The sequence below is a fragment of the Tursiops truncatus genome, chromosome 2 (genome assembly GCF_011762595.2).
Source record: "Tursiops truncatus isolate mTurTru1 chromosome 2, mTurTru1.mat.Y, whole genome shotgun sequence".
NCBI classification, from domain to species: Eukaryota; Metazoa; Chordata; class Mammalia; order Artiodactyla; family Delphinidae; genus Tursiops; species Tursiops truncatus.
Window position 1 is genome coordinate 33487683 of NC_047035.1, and position 13768 is coordinate 33501450.

The window sequence follows — 13768 nt, forward strand, 5'->3', positions numbered from 1 at the left end:
CCAAAGGAAGTCATTTTAGGATAAGGAAGATGTGGCCATGCTTCTCACACGTGAACGTACATTCGGATCACAAGGAATCCTGTTACCATGCAGCTTCTGACCCAGGGCAGAAGAGACATGGTCTGGAAGAGATGGGAGCCCATGGTGTCATCTTGGACCAGGAAAGTAAGTTAGTTGTGCAGAGGAGGCGGGGATGTCAGCTGCACTCAGACTGAGGGATTCCCCATGGAAAGGCCTGGAACCTTCTTGGTCAGGTGGGCGGTGAGAAATTCTATAGACAGAAGGTAGACGTGGGGCTTGGTCGGGGGGTTGGTCTGAGGACAGTGAGAGCTCAGGGACAGCGGTCTGGCTGACTTGCTGGCCTGAGAGCAGAGCAGGACTCAGGTAAGCTGTGTAGCCAGAGTGGCAGCTGTGCCCCCCTCACGGCCTGGAAGCTGAAGCTGGTGGGCCTGAGGATGCAGATGAGAGCCTGGTGGGAGGGCAAGCTCCTAAAGGGACACGGGGTGGGGTGCAGGACACAAGAGACAGGGTTAGAGGGGAGAACAGGGGAAAGGAAGATGTGAAGGAGGGAGGCTGTGGTCTGAGAGCCATCAGCAGAGAAGGTCTCAGAGGTGGGTGGTTAGGGGCAAAGAAGGGGACCAGGCAGGTAGGTATGTGGCCGAGATGGAGCAGAATGGAGGCCAGAGAGACGAGGGGCGGCCGCAGCACAGAGGAGGGGGAGGCTGGTCTCGTGGTAGAGTGAGAAGTGATGAGGAAGAGCCGGGGCCCAACAGCACCAGCTGGGGCGGAGCCCGGGGCCTGGCCTGTGAAATTGCTGGGGAAAGTCCTTCTCCTCATTTGCAGTAGCACCTGTGTGGAGGCCAGGCTGGTTCCTAGAGGCAGAGGAGCCTGCCCTGTTCTCATTCACTCAACCCCTGTTCCTAAGGCTCCTCGAGTGAGGTCTTGGCCTGGGACGCTGAGGCCTGAGTTTCACGTGTTTGGACTGTGACATGGAGGGGAGGGCGTGAGAGGGGACTCCTTCAGTGGCTGACCCACAGCCCCGGAACCTGCTCAAGGGCACTCTGCAGTCACCCAGCCACCTGCAGCCACTCTCCTGGGCCAGGGCGGATTAAAACCCCGTTCTCAGGTTAGGCCCTTAGGCGCCGAGGTTCCAGCAGGTCCCGCTTTCCCAGCCCCTGGGATCTGCACCCACCCCCCCAAACTGTGAGGCCCATTGTGCAGCCGGTGAATGTCCCCTGCACGCCCCCAGCCAAGGAACTCTGCGAGGACAGGCTGTCGGCACTTCCTGCCTCGGGAGGACCGGCCAGCAGCATGGCCGGACGCCCGGCTTGCAGTTTGTTCTGCTCAGTTGGATTCTCTTTCTCTCCCTGGTGAGCTTCAGCTTGTGGTTGTTTGCTCTTCATCAGCAGTTCAGGGAACCAGTGGTGTCTGGGGAGGAGAGAGGAGGGAAAGGAACTCCAGATGCTGTGCTGGTGCCCAGCCGGGCCCTGGGACCTCCCAGTCGGCCTCCCCAGGCCTGTGTGGCCTCCACGGGCACATGCCCATGGCCGACCCTCAGACCCTCAGCCCGTGTCAGACAGCCCCATGTGATCCTTTCCAGGGCCTTGGGACCACCGAGCTCATACCACCCCTCCAGAAACCGCCATGGGCTCCTTCCCTCCAAATCAGAACCAACATTTCTTTATTCCCTCCACTAAGGCCTGGGATTTCTTTGCCTTTCAGCCCAGCTCTTCCTCCCTGTGGAAGTCTTTGCAGGAAGGGGGCGGGAGGTTGGGTGCTGGCCTTCCTTTGGCCTAGCCTCCCTGGGTGACCTATGGCCAATCCTGTGTCACCAGCCTCGCTGTTTCTCCCCAGAGCCACAGGGGACAGCCTCTGGCCCTTCCCGGGGTGTCCTCCCCTGTGTCCGTCTGTCCGTTGTCCTCGTGTTCCTTGTCCCTTCCCTGCACCTCCCGGTTATGTGTCCACAGGAGGGGAGGAAAGCTCAAAAGGATTTCTGCAGAGACCCTGGGCAGAAGATAAATGGAATTTGCAATAAATCCAGGAGCAAAGTTATAACTTGACTTAAAAACAAACAAAAGGGCCAGAACTGCACTTAAGCTCAGCAGAAGCTCATCTCTCAGTATAAACAGAAAAGGGCAGACGTGGGCTGCAGAGCCTCGCTCAGGCCTGGGACAGCAAGGGAGGGGTCTGGAGCGGCGGTTCGCCCACTTCCCCTGGAAGGGACGGGCTGTGGGGAAAGGTCTCTGCGGCCTCCTTAAGGAGAGAGGAGATGCAGGCACTGCTCTTGTTTGCCAGTCGGTTTTCCATGCTTACCATTTTGAAGAGACACTCTCAGGATTGGGCAGGAAGGTCATTTAGGGGAAATGCTTTCTCAGCCTGTTACCGAGGCCCGGGGCTGGGCAGATAGAAGTTTGGACCCATTGAGAGCAAAGTGAAGCATGGCTGTGAGCTCCCAGGCCTCAGCTTGTCCTGGGACGGGAACATCGGGGAGTTTGCCTGGACCTCTCAGCTGGCTCAGAGGGCCAGGTGGTACCACACTGGTCTTCCTTCCCTCGGGCAGTGGCCTGCTCGGCATGACCCTGGAGGGGTCTCTCTGGCTGGAGCCTCCATGCCTCATCTAGAAGTATTAGGCTACAGTTACCACAATTACAGCACCTTGCCTTTATGGATAATTTTGTTTTTAACTAATTCATTTATTTTTGGCTGCGTTGGGTCTTTTTGCTGCGTGCGGGCTTTCTCTGGTTGGAGCGAGCGGGGGCTACTCTTCGTTGTGGTGCACAGGCTTCTCATTGCGGTGGCTTCTCTTGTTGCAGAGCACAGGCTCTAGGTGCGCAGGCTTCAGTAGTTGTGGCGTGCAGGCTCAGTAGTTGTGGTACGCAGGCTCAGTAGTTGTGGCGCGCAGGCTCAGTAGTTGTGGTGCATGGGCTTAGTTGCTCCATGGCACGTGGGATCTTCCCGGACCAGGGATTGAACCCATGTCCCCTGCATTGGCAGGCGATTCTTAACCACTGCGCCACCAGGGAAGTCCATTTACATATAATGCTAAAGTGCTTCCACACACACCCTCTCATCTGAGGTAGAACAGATAGCATCAGCATTTTATGGGCAGGAGAAATGACGCAGAGGGGAAAAGAGATCTATCCGAGGTGACAGAGCAAGTCAGCAGTTGACATAGGTGAGTGCAGTGGAAAACGTGGGTCCTGAGGTATAGTTCCCAACCAGTTAATAACAAACTGTGTGATCTTGGGTGAGTGCCTTAATCTCTCTGGGGCACAGGCTTTCCTCTGTAAGATGCAATTCCTTCCAAAGTTTAAACAGATCGGCTGTTGTTCCCTCTAACTCTGTGGCCGGGCTTTTCAAAGTCAGGAAGCTCAAGGGAAACTAATAATGTGTCAAGGAGTATAAACATGGCACATTTTTCTGGAGCCTCATTTCTACACTTGGATATTTCTGGAGGGGAAAAAAAAATCAATTTACAAAAAAATTGTAAAACAAGATGGCTATACTCTAGAAGAGGATGCAAAATTCAAACTTTAGAACAGGAAATGTCAAGGAAATTTTGTCTCTGCTGTCTGTTTTGGTCCCCGCACCCTCCACAAAGTATGTAGATGTTTGCACTCTCCTGCTGCCTGGGAACGGGTGGGAGAGTTTTCTAATGGGTATTCGGGGCCCCGCCAGGCAGTGAGCTGCAGAAACCCATACTGCTGGTGAATGCGGGGAGGGGGCTGCACTCCCTTTGCTAAGGAGAGAGCTGTTCGCGGCCCAGGCTTCACATTAGAATCACCTGGTGAGCTTTTGAAAAATACCGAGGTCAGGTCCCACCTCGATGCACTGAGCCAGAATTCTGGGTGTGTGTTTAGTGCCCCATGAGTCTGAAGAGCTTCCTGGGTGATTCTAATGTGCAGTGTGAGCTGGGTGCACTGCCTTACAGTTCAGACTTGGGAGTACAGGAGACCCAGAGGGCCCATGTCCAAGGAGGGGAAACAGTGCCAGACAGCTTCCTCCCCTCTACCTCCCAACTGCTGCTTAGACTAGGTGAGACTGAGTTCCAGAAGCCCACCACCCCCCCCAGCTAAAGGAAAGGGCAGTGAGGTTGTGGGGTCAGGGGGAGGTGAAGAACAAGACAGAACTTTGCTGAGGGGGTAGGAAGGCTGTTCTGGGTTGGATAGCGTGCCCCTAAAATTCATGTCCTTCCTGGAATCTCAGAACGTGAACTTATTTGGAAATAGAGTCATTGTGGATGTAATTAGTTAAGATGAGGCCGTACTGGAGTAGGGTGAGCCCCTAATACAACATGACTGCTGTCCTGTAACAAGAGGAAAGAGACACACAGGGAAGATGCCATGTCAAGATGGAGGGAGAGATTGGGGTGAGGATGCAGCTATAGACCAAGCAATGCTAGAGACTGTGGGCAACCGTCAGAAGCTGGGAGAGGGGCCTGGAACAGATCCTCCCCCAGAGCCTCCAGGAGACAACCTTGTGATACCTTGTTTTCAGACTTCCGTCTTCCAGAACTGTGCGAAAATAAACGTCAGCTCTTTTAAACCAAGCTTTAGCAAGTTTGTGATACTGTTACAGCAGCCCTAGGAAACGAGGGCAGAGCCTGATGGTAGTAAATCCTTGCTATAGACGCTGCTCCTGAGACACGTGTGACAGGGACCAAGGCCTCTGCTCCAGCCAGCCTGGGGGCACCTGGGGAGCTGCAGGGTGTGGCCGGCTCCATGCCAAGGATTCTGTGAGGAGGGAAGGGGACACACGGCAGTAGGTGCATTCCACGGACAAGCTGAGGGGAGAGACTAAGATGTGACCCGTGCAAAGTGTCACTCTGTGAAGGTAAAATGTCCCTCATTCACTCACTCACTCACTACTTATTAATGGAGCCCTACTGTGTGCTGGGCCCTGGGAACCCAAAAGTACGGAGCCCAGAGCCAGCCCTGCCCTGCGTCAGGGAGCTTGAACCCGAGTGAGGAGGTTGGGTCGATGAGCCCTAAGAGTCCCTCCAGCTCTGACATTTGGTGACCAAAAGGGAGCAAAGAGGGCAGCCTGTCTGGGGGCCATCGTGCTGCCCCTGGGGCATTTTGGGGGCCACTGCTGTCTGTCTGCCTGGACAGGGCCCAGGAGGGCTGCAGTGGGTGTACGCCTGTTGGGATGTGGAGCTGGGCTCTGCTTTCCTCTGCAGGCCTTACTGCAGGGTCGACGTGGTCCAGGACGAACTGCCTTCACTGGCGGGATGCTGTAGGCAGCGAGACGGGCCTCGGCGGCCACCACTAATTGCACAAAACTGAAAAATCTCGAGAACATTTTCAGCCCATTTGCACTTATCAAATATCACACTGGAAACTCCAGCAATTTGTGCAGGCTCCTGTCCAGAATGAGGGGGATTTCACACACTTGGCCTGGTGCAGGGAGAGTTTCTTGGAATGGCAGCCTCGGAGCAGCCGTGGCCTCCCGGTCTAGGTCACCCACCTTCGCACACTAGCCCAGCTGCTCCCCGTACAGCTGGTCCCACGTCCAAGGCTGCTCTCAGACTCTCCAGCCACAAGGAGTCTGCATTCCTCGGGCTCTCTGGTTTCCCCTTCCCGTCTCTGGGAGTCCCTCGCAGCCAGGGATCCTGGCAGTCTAAGAAAGACAAAGTTCAGGGCCTGAGGCTGTGGATTTTTTTTTGATGCTCCAGTTCATTTGGGCTAGAGGTGAACGCTTCCCTCCCGAGACCCCAGCAGGCGGGGCCTGAAGCAAAGTTCAAGGAACAGTCGCTTCCCCCACGGTTGGGTGGTGCTCCCTGGGCAAGACTCGTCCTGACAACACGCTGACAGGCGACCGGCAGGCCTGAAGGAGAGGCCCGAGGCGAGACGTGGGTACCTGGGTTCCCTGTTCTGTCCCGACAACAGTTTCACAGCAGCCGTAATCTTTAACTCCCCAAAGGCTTTTATTAAAAGTTCCATGTTACCTGACACTTGAACAGAATCAAAACAGAACAACCGTTTGCAGTTCGCTTTACCTTTCATGACCTCATGGATTTTTACAAGGACGTCCCAGAACGCTTTCTTTTCAAAGGCTAAGTAGATATGCTGAGGGCCCCCAGAAAGTACCAAGAGCAAGACCCTGATCTCCTCATACTCATAAAGAAAAAGATGAAAGAAAAAACAGGTCCTGTTTCTTATGGTTATAAAAGTAACACATGGTCACGGAGGACACGTTGGAAGACACAGAAAAGAATAAAAAATCAAATAGAAGCCACTTACAATTCCACCCCTAGAGACCACGGTCAATGTTCTGGGGTATATATCCCCTTCCTGAGTATGAAGATACCTCTTAACATCTGCACCTTAAAAATAAAAGTGGAAACAGACTGGTACGGCAATTCATAATTTCATAATGAGGCCCTGAAATCGCAGGTAAATTTGATATAGAGATCAGTAAAAAGGAATCAAATTAATTAATCCACAAGTAATTGAGGGCCTGCTTTGTCTAAAGTACTGTGGGGATTAGAGACATCTGCTGCACAGGCCTGGCCTTGAAAAGGTGGAGGAGAAGACAAGTGACACGTAGAGTGGCTTTTGATATTTGGATCCTCAGCTCCTGGCAAAGCGCACTGTAGCGCCCTCAGAATGGTTTGCTGCATTGAGCTGAGGGGTGCCCATCACCAAGGCTATTCGTTATTCATTTACTCAACAAGTATTTACCTTGTATCTGCTATGAGTCAGGGGTGAAGGTGTTTAGGTTTTAGAGCAGGGGACCATCGTGATGAGAGTGACGTTTAGGAGATCTGTATGTGCACTGGCTTACCAGGTGGGTGGCGTGATGGTTAATTGTGTGTGTCAACTTGGCTAGGCCATGGTACCCAGATATTTGGTGAAACAGCAGTTTACATGTTTCTGTGAAGGTAATTTTTAGACGAGATTAACATTTCAATCAGTAGACTTGGAGCAGAGCAGATGACCACCCATGATGTGGGTGGGCCTCATCCAATCAGTTGAAGGCGCTAAGAGAAAAGACTGAGGTTCCCCGAGGAAGCGGGAATTCTGCCTCCAGACTGCCTTCTGACTCACGCTGCAGCATCAGCTCTTCCCTGTGTCTCCTGCCTGCTGGCCTGCCCTGCAGATTTCAGACTTGCCAGCCCCCTTACTTGCATCTCCCAATTCCCTGTATATATAGAGAGAGAAAGAGAGAGAAATAGGTATATATAACCATATAATAGGATATTATATATCCTATTTGTTCTGTTTCTCTGGACAGCCTGACTAATACAGATGGGAATGGAGAAAGTCAGCAACAGGGAGACCAGTTCAGTCTGTCAGGATGCTGGGAACGCAGCAAAAATGGATATGTGTGTACACACATTTGTGCCTTTGTGTGTGTCATTCTGTGCATGCCTACTGGGTGTGTGTGTCTGTGTGTGTGCCTCTGTGCATGTCCCTATGTGTATGTCTGTGTCTATAACTGAGTATCTGTGTGTTTGTGTATGTCTATACAAGTGTGTGTGTGTCTGTGTACTTTGTCTGAAGGTCTGTGCAGGCCTGTGTGTGTACCTGCATCTCTTTGTATGTTTGTGTGCCTCTGTGTGTGGCTATCTATGCAAGTATATATGCGTCTGTGTCTGTTGGGGGGATGTCTGCCATGGTATCCCAGAAAAGGACCTCTGTTGCTAGACTTTCAGTTGGTTCAGACAGCTTTTTGGGAGCAAGAGTGCAAGCTGGGTCTGGGAACCAGGCAGGAAGGTGGACAAGCATGTCCTGTGGTGCATGGAGCAGAAAACAGGAAGGGGTAGGAGACTTAGGTGGGTTTGGGAACAGGATAGCCAGAGGCCAAGGTGGTGTAGAGATGTCTGGGGGCAGTTCAGGGACATACACGTCACACGTGCCTAGAGTCTGGAGGTTCCACCGGCCAGGAACAGGTTTTTGCAAGGACCAAGCAGGTTGGGACAACGAGGGCCTGCACTGAGGGGTGGTAGTGGAGAGAGAGATCTGGAGGCTGGGCTCCACGGGAATGGTGAGGAGAAATAGGGCAATTAAGGTAGGAATTGGCTTGGGGACGATGATGACTTCAGTTGAGACTGGTTGGGTTTGAGGATACAGCAGAATAAGATTTTCAAGGGTGAGGAGGGGTAGTGACCAGTATCATGCTCCAGAAAGGGCAAGGAAAATAAAGAATGAGAAAAAGCCATTGGGCTTGACAATTTGGTAGCCTCGGTAACCTCAGCGGAGGGTACAGAGGCTGGTGTACGGGAAGGAGGCAGTGGGTAGGCAGGGTTGGTGGATAACGCCTGTTGGACCCTACTATGATATGGAAATGAAAAACACCAGGATAATAACAAGAGTGGACAACAGAGTTGAGTGATGGGAGCCTGGTGCATATTTGAATAAAGAATGAAACTCAGTCATCAAGATATCCACCTCTGATCCCGTTAAGTACTTCCTCTGAGAGTTGGCAAACTGATATCCTTTAATCATTCCTTATATTTATAAAGGCCTTTCTCCAAAGAACTCCAAGTGCTCAATAAACATTAATTAATTCACTCTCACAGCCTCCTTTAGGGAAAAATTGGTGGTAGTTATCATCATTATATTTATAGGCCACAGACACTGTGGCCAAGATGAGAATAATGCTGCCAACCAGGGTCACAGAGCTAGTGGGGGTGGGAGGTGCTGTCTCTGGCTCCACCCCTTCCGCTGTTAGGCCATTCTTAAATCACCCACATCTTTCCAGGCCCCCCAAGTTGCTGGTGAAACTTGGCTATGAGACCAACTACAGAGTCTGATGCTTCAGGGGGTGACTGCAGGATAATCCCAGAGGGATTCCAAGGGCCAGCCGGCTGTGGGGCTCAGGAATGGATCTTTTGTTTGCTCAGTCCTGGACCACATGGGCATCTAGGCAGCTTTCTCTGCTGAGTCCTTAAGGGTCCCAAGCAAATGCTGAATCTAGGAAAAAACAAAATTGCCAAACTCGAGAAAGCGTGCAGTTGTTCCACTTGTCTTGTGTGAGCTCCCTCACACAAGAAATTCTCTAGTGCCCTGAAGTAGGGCACTACCCCCAATCCCGATGCTTTGGGCTGTGGCAAGATCCAACCATTTGCTCAAAAGCAAAATGATCTCTAAATGAAAAGAATCGTCGCGGACAGCACGCTGAGAAGGTGATTCGGTCACTTCCGGTGGTGAGTTTTGGTTTTATTGGGCCAAGAAAGGAAGAGGATCCGAAAGATCACAATGGTGGAGGTGGTCTGCAAAGCTCCCCGGCTGCAGCCCCAGAGTGCAGACGTGGGGACCATTACCTTAAAGTCATGCTGTGCTTCTGGGATCGGGCCTGCCTATGCCCGACGAGCGCTGGGAGCTAGCGATGCTCAGGCTCTTACCTAATGAGGACTGGCTCTTGTGGGACCAGCTAAGCGGTTCACGTTCCCAGCCCGGTGTTTATGCCACTTGGGTGGACCTGGGAAATTCAAGGGGCCACTGGCTTGTTGGCCCCAAGCCAGGGTTTTATTGAGGCCTCAGTCTCCAGGGATTCCACTAGGGGCCTGATCCCCAGGAGACTAGCCAAAGTGAGAAGCATCCCAAAGAGCATTCGATCGGCTTCTTTTGAGTCTTCACCTCAACCCACTGTTTGTGGAGGCCTTGCTCGTTAGTGGGAATAATTCCCTCAAAGTCACAGAAAACTGGAGGACCAGCCCTGCACAGATCAGCTTAACGATGGTGCCTACTACAGCGTGTAGGTTGTTTCTGCTGCACGCCATGGAACATGAATATTCATGAGGAAAGAGAGGCTAGATTAGCATAATAACACTTTCATTTTGAGGTTTCCGTTGAAGAATCCTTGGTGTTTGATCAGAAATTACCAAAAACGGGGCTTCCCTGGTGGCGCAGTGGTTGAGAGTCCGCCTGCCGATGCAGGGGACACGGGTTCATGCCCCGGTCCGGGAGGATCCCACATGCCGCGGAGCGGCTGGGCCCGTGAGCCATGGCCGCTGAGCCTGCACATCCGGAGCCTGTGCTCCACAACGGGAGAGGCCACAGCAGTGAGAGGCCCGCATACCGCAACAAAAAAAAGAAAAAGAAAAAGAAATTACCAAAAACATGTCTTGTTCAGGAAATGGAATGATTAGTGTTGTCTATTTGAATTGGGAGACCCAGAAGGCCCAGCCAGCCTGCAAGGCAGAGGCCTGGGACCCACAGCCAAGGCCTCATCTCTGGAGGACCAGCAGAACTCTGGGAAGGGCTTCTGAATGGAGGAAGGACCTGGGACTTTCAGTCTTCTTTTTCTTGTCCCCATCCCTCTTTCACAGCCACGGAACAGAGAAATTCCAGCTTCTTACAGTAAGGGTGAAGTGGGCCAACAGCAGAATGGGCAATCATGGTGCAGACTCACCCCGTGGTCTGGGTGGCCAAGGGTGAGAATAACATTTCCATGGAGATGACTGATAAAGGTCATGGGTGCAGGTTGAACATCGGGGGGAAGGGTGGGCTGAGGCAGGCTGTGGGAAGAGAACCGTGAAGTCGTGTCTTTCTCCGACTTTTTTTTTTTTTCATTTGAAGAGAGTAAAGGGTGAGTCCTTGGGTCTTGGAGTCAGATGGCCTGAGTTTGCGCCCTGGACGATGCCCTTTGGAAAGCTGGTCCCACTGCCTTTGGGAGCCTACAAGCCCCATGGTTCTTCTAGCAACGCTGAGGCCAGTGGGCTTCCCAAAGGGGGCAGAGCCACATTTCTGCCTCGTGGCATCTCCCTTCTGCTGCAGCTGGGGAAATTATGAAATGAATGATATATAATGTTAGAACAGTCTGCCACCTAGTAAGTTCTAGGTATCAGTCCCAACATCATCACCATTCTCAACCTGGCGTTTTGGTTGGATGTGGAGATCTGCCCACACTGCCACAGCTCCTGGCAGCCTCCCTGTGTTCACAGAGTGTGGGAATAAGGCACTGGCCGGCATCCGAGGGTCAGCGCTACAGCGGGTCACAGAGCGGCAGAGGGAGGGAGCGGCCAGCTCAGATAGCACGCTGGAGATGAAAGCCGCCGTGTTTGCCTTTCCAAAGTGCCGCTGTGTTCCTCAAGGCCTGCAGCTTCCTCTGCCCTGCTGGGGTTTTTTTCTTCCAAGTTCCTCTCAGTGATATCTTAAGAGGCAAACTTCCAGCACTAACAGGAGGTCTTTTGTTCTCCTTTTCTCTAAGTGGACTTTAACCCAGTTACGACAGATGAGTCACTGTAAAAACAAACAAATAATAATACTCCATTTTCCTCAAGGCTCTTCCATGCCTGCTGACAGCACAGGGGGAACCTGACACTGCCCTGGGCCTGTGGGGCTTCTCCCCGCCCTGACCTTCTGGAGGCGCAGCCCAGGAGAACCTTTCGGAACACTCTGGAGCCCAGCACTGTGGAACAGTTCGGTGGGGCTCTGGCTTGTTTAGAATTTTGTCTGATTTGGGGTGGCCCAGGGGCTCCGAGGAATTCTGGTCTCAGCACGATCCTGGCTGGGATTTACGCTCCAAGAGCCACCACAAACTAAATTCTGTACTTACTTCCCGTCACACTTTAGTTGCATTATATGTGATATTTTTATATGTGTTAGACACTCAATGGTTTTTATCAGGAAGGACTTTGCAATAGAATATCTTCTGCTCTATTAAAAGACTCCCGGGCATGCTCAGTACACAAGTGCAGCCTACATTCATTCCATAGAAGTTCACTAGGCACTCAGGTAGGCACTGGGGTTACAGAGATGGTGCCTCAGGGAGACAGATGTGTAAATAGAAGAATGCGGTGACTTCTGATACAGGTAGAAAGGCTCAGGTGCCAAGGGTGGGGTATGGTGGTAAAGGAGATGACCATTCGATCTGGGAATGTTGAGAAAATCTTCTCAGAGGAGGTGGCATTTGCATCGAGTCTTGAGCCCTGAGTGCATGTTCATCAGATGCTTGGGTGAGAAGGGGACAGGCAGAGGGAGGCAGGACCATAACCAAAGGACTGAGACCCATGGCAAGTTTGGACCCACCCTTGGGCAAGCCCTTTCTAATCTTTGCCCAGGCATATTTGCCTACATGCTTAAGTAGTGCTGGACCCTCATTTTCCTGAGAAGGAACCGTCCCTGGATGAATGTGCTGCTGGCTTCAGGACTCTGGTCTGAGATGTCTTCTGGCTGCATTAAACATGAAAGCTTGCTTTGGGTCACCAGCCCCCTGGGCGGGCTCGCTGCCCGAGAGTGGCCTTGGCTCCTGATGGGTGGAGGTGTATATGTTCTCCAGAAGGCTGTCATCCACTGTCACAGCCACTGCATCCTGACTCCCTGGAGCTCAGATGCATAGTGAAACACACGCATGTCTGCAATGAAAACATCACTTCAACTGCCTGGAAAACTCCTGCTCATTGTCAACCCCAACTTACAAATCTCTTTTACTGGGGGGAGCCCCAGAAGCCGGGGATAGAATGAGCAGCCCTTGTCTTTGTGCTCTGGGGCTTGTTCTTCTTATGTTGTTTTAGGCTGTAACCATAATCTATTGTAGTTTCTCAGTTTCCCTGAATGCCCTCCTCCCGGGCTGTGAGCTCCTGGAGGGGACAGTAAGTAGTGTATAATATGTGTATAATATGTATATAATATGTATAATATTTGTATGTATAATATGTGTATCATATGTATATAATATATATAATATTTGTATGTATGTATGTACAGGGTGTTCAATAGATGTTTGTTAAACAGACACAGGAATGAACGAAGAGGTTTGAGTCGGTCTGTTTTGCGTGGTCTGACAGTGAGCTCAGCTGAAAGCTTCACCTTCCTCAGCTTTGATAATAAGGTAGTAGGGTCTCAGGATTTCCTACCAATAGCACTGTTTTGTGCACAAGTAGATCTCTCCTCCCCAGAAGCTACTTGCACTGGAGAATTTAGATTTAAAATCAGAAGGAGCCCGCTACGGCACTCCAGGGCAAAGGGGATCCTCGTCTATTTTTTCAAGCTGACTTCCTTGCTTTAGCAAATCCCGGGAACGGAACAGTGAGGATCCCCTGTTTAATCTGTTGGTTTTGTGCCTCCTAAAACACAGTACTTCATATTTCTGCGTCAGTCATCTGAAAAGTGAACACCTCCCTATTTTGTGATCCGGCAAGGATAGGATAGACTTCCTTCCATCAGAGTCGATCTAGGTCTATCTCCTTTTATTTATATATATATTTGAGGATTCTTATCAAGGGCCGAGGTGGTGGAAGCCCTATTCTACAGGGAAAGTTCTCCTCAGCTGGCCCTTCCTTCAGCGGTCTCTGTCCTGCCATCTCTAGATGTCCCCAGGCAATCAAGGGCAGATGACACGAAATGACTTCAGTGGTGGGGCTGAGTGGCTGTGGACACAGCCGGGCCTAGCCTCAGCTTATTTCTCTGCTTTGGGAGAACTGAGGCCCCTGCCTCAGACTTCGTCTCTTGGGGTTGGATTATAGTTTTCAAAGAATGAATAAAAAAGTCCAGGAACAACCTCCGTCTCAACGACAGTAGCTGGTCAATTACTTCTGAGAAAATGGAAACCTTGGTTTCCTGATGTGTGCAAAGACAGGCACAAGAGGAATTTTCCAATACAATAGGGGAATGAAATTTCCAAGGACAGGCTGACTGAGAAAAGCCACCATCTGACTCTGCCCCAGTTGGGTAATGTGGCACCCCCCGGGGTGGCGGAGTGGCGGTGGGAACAGTGGCCGGGGAGCGCAGCAGTGGCCCCGTCACTGAAAGATCTGCCTTCGACAGGTGCCTTCAGGACAGCAGGAATACTTGTAGTGCCAGTTCCTGTGGTGAGGAGG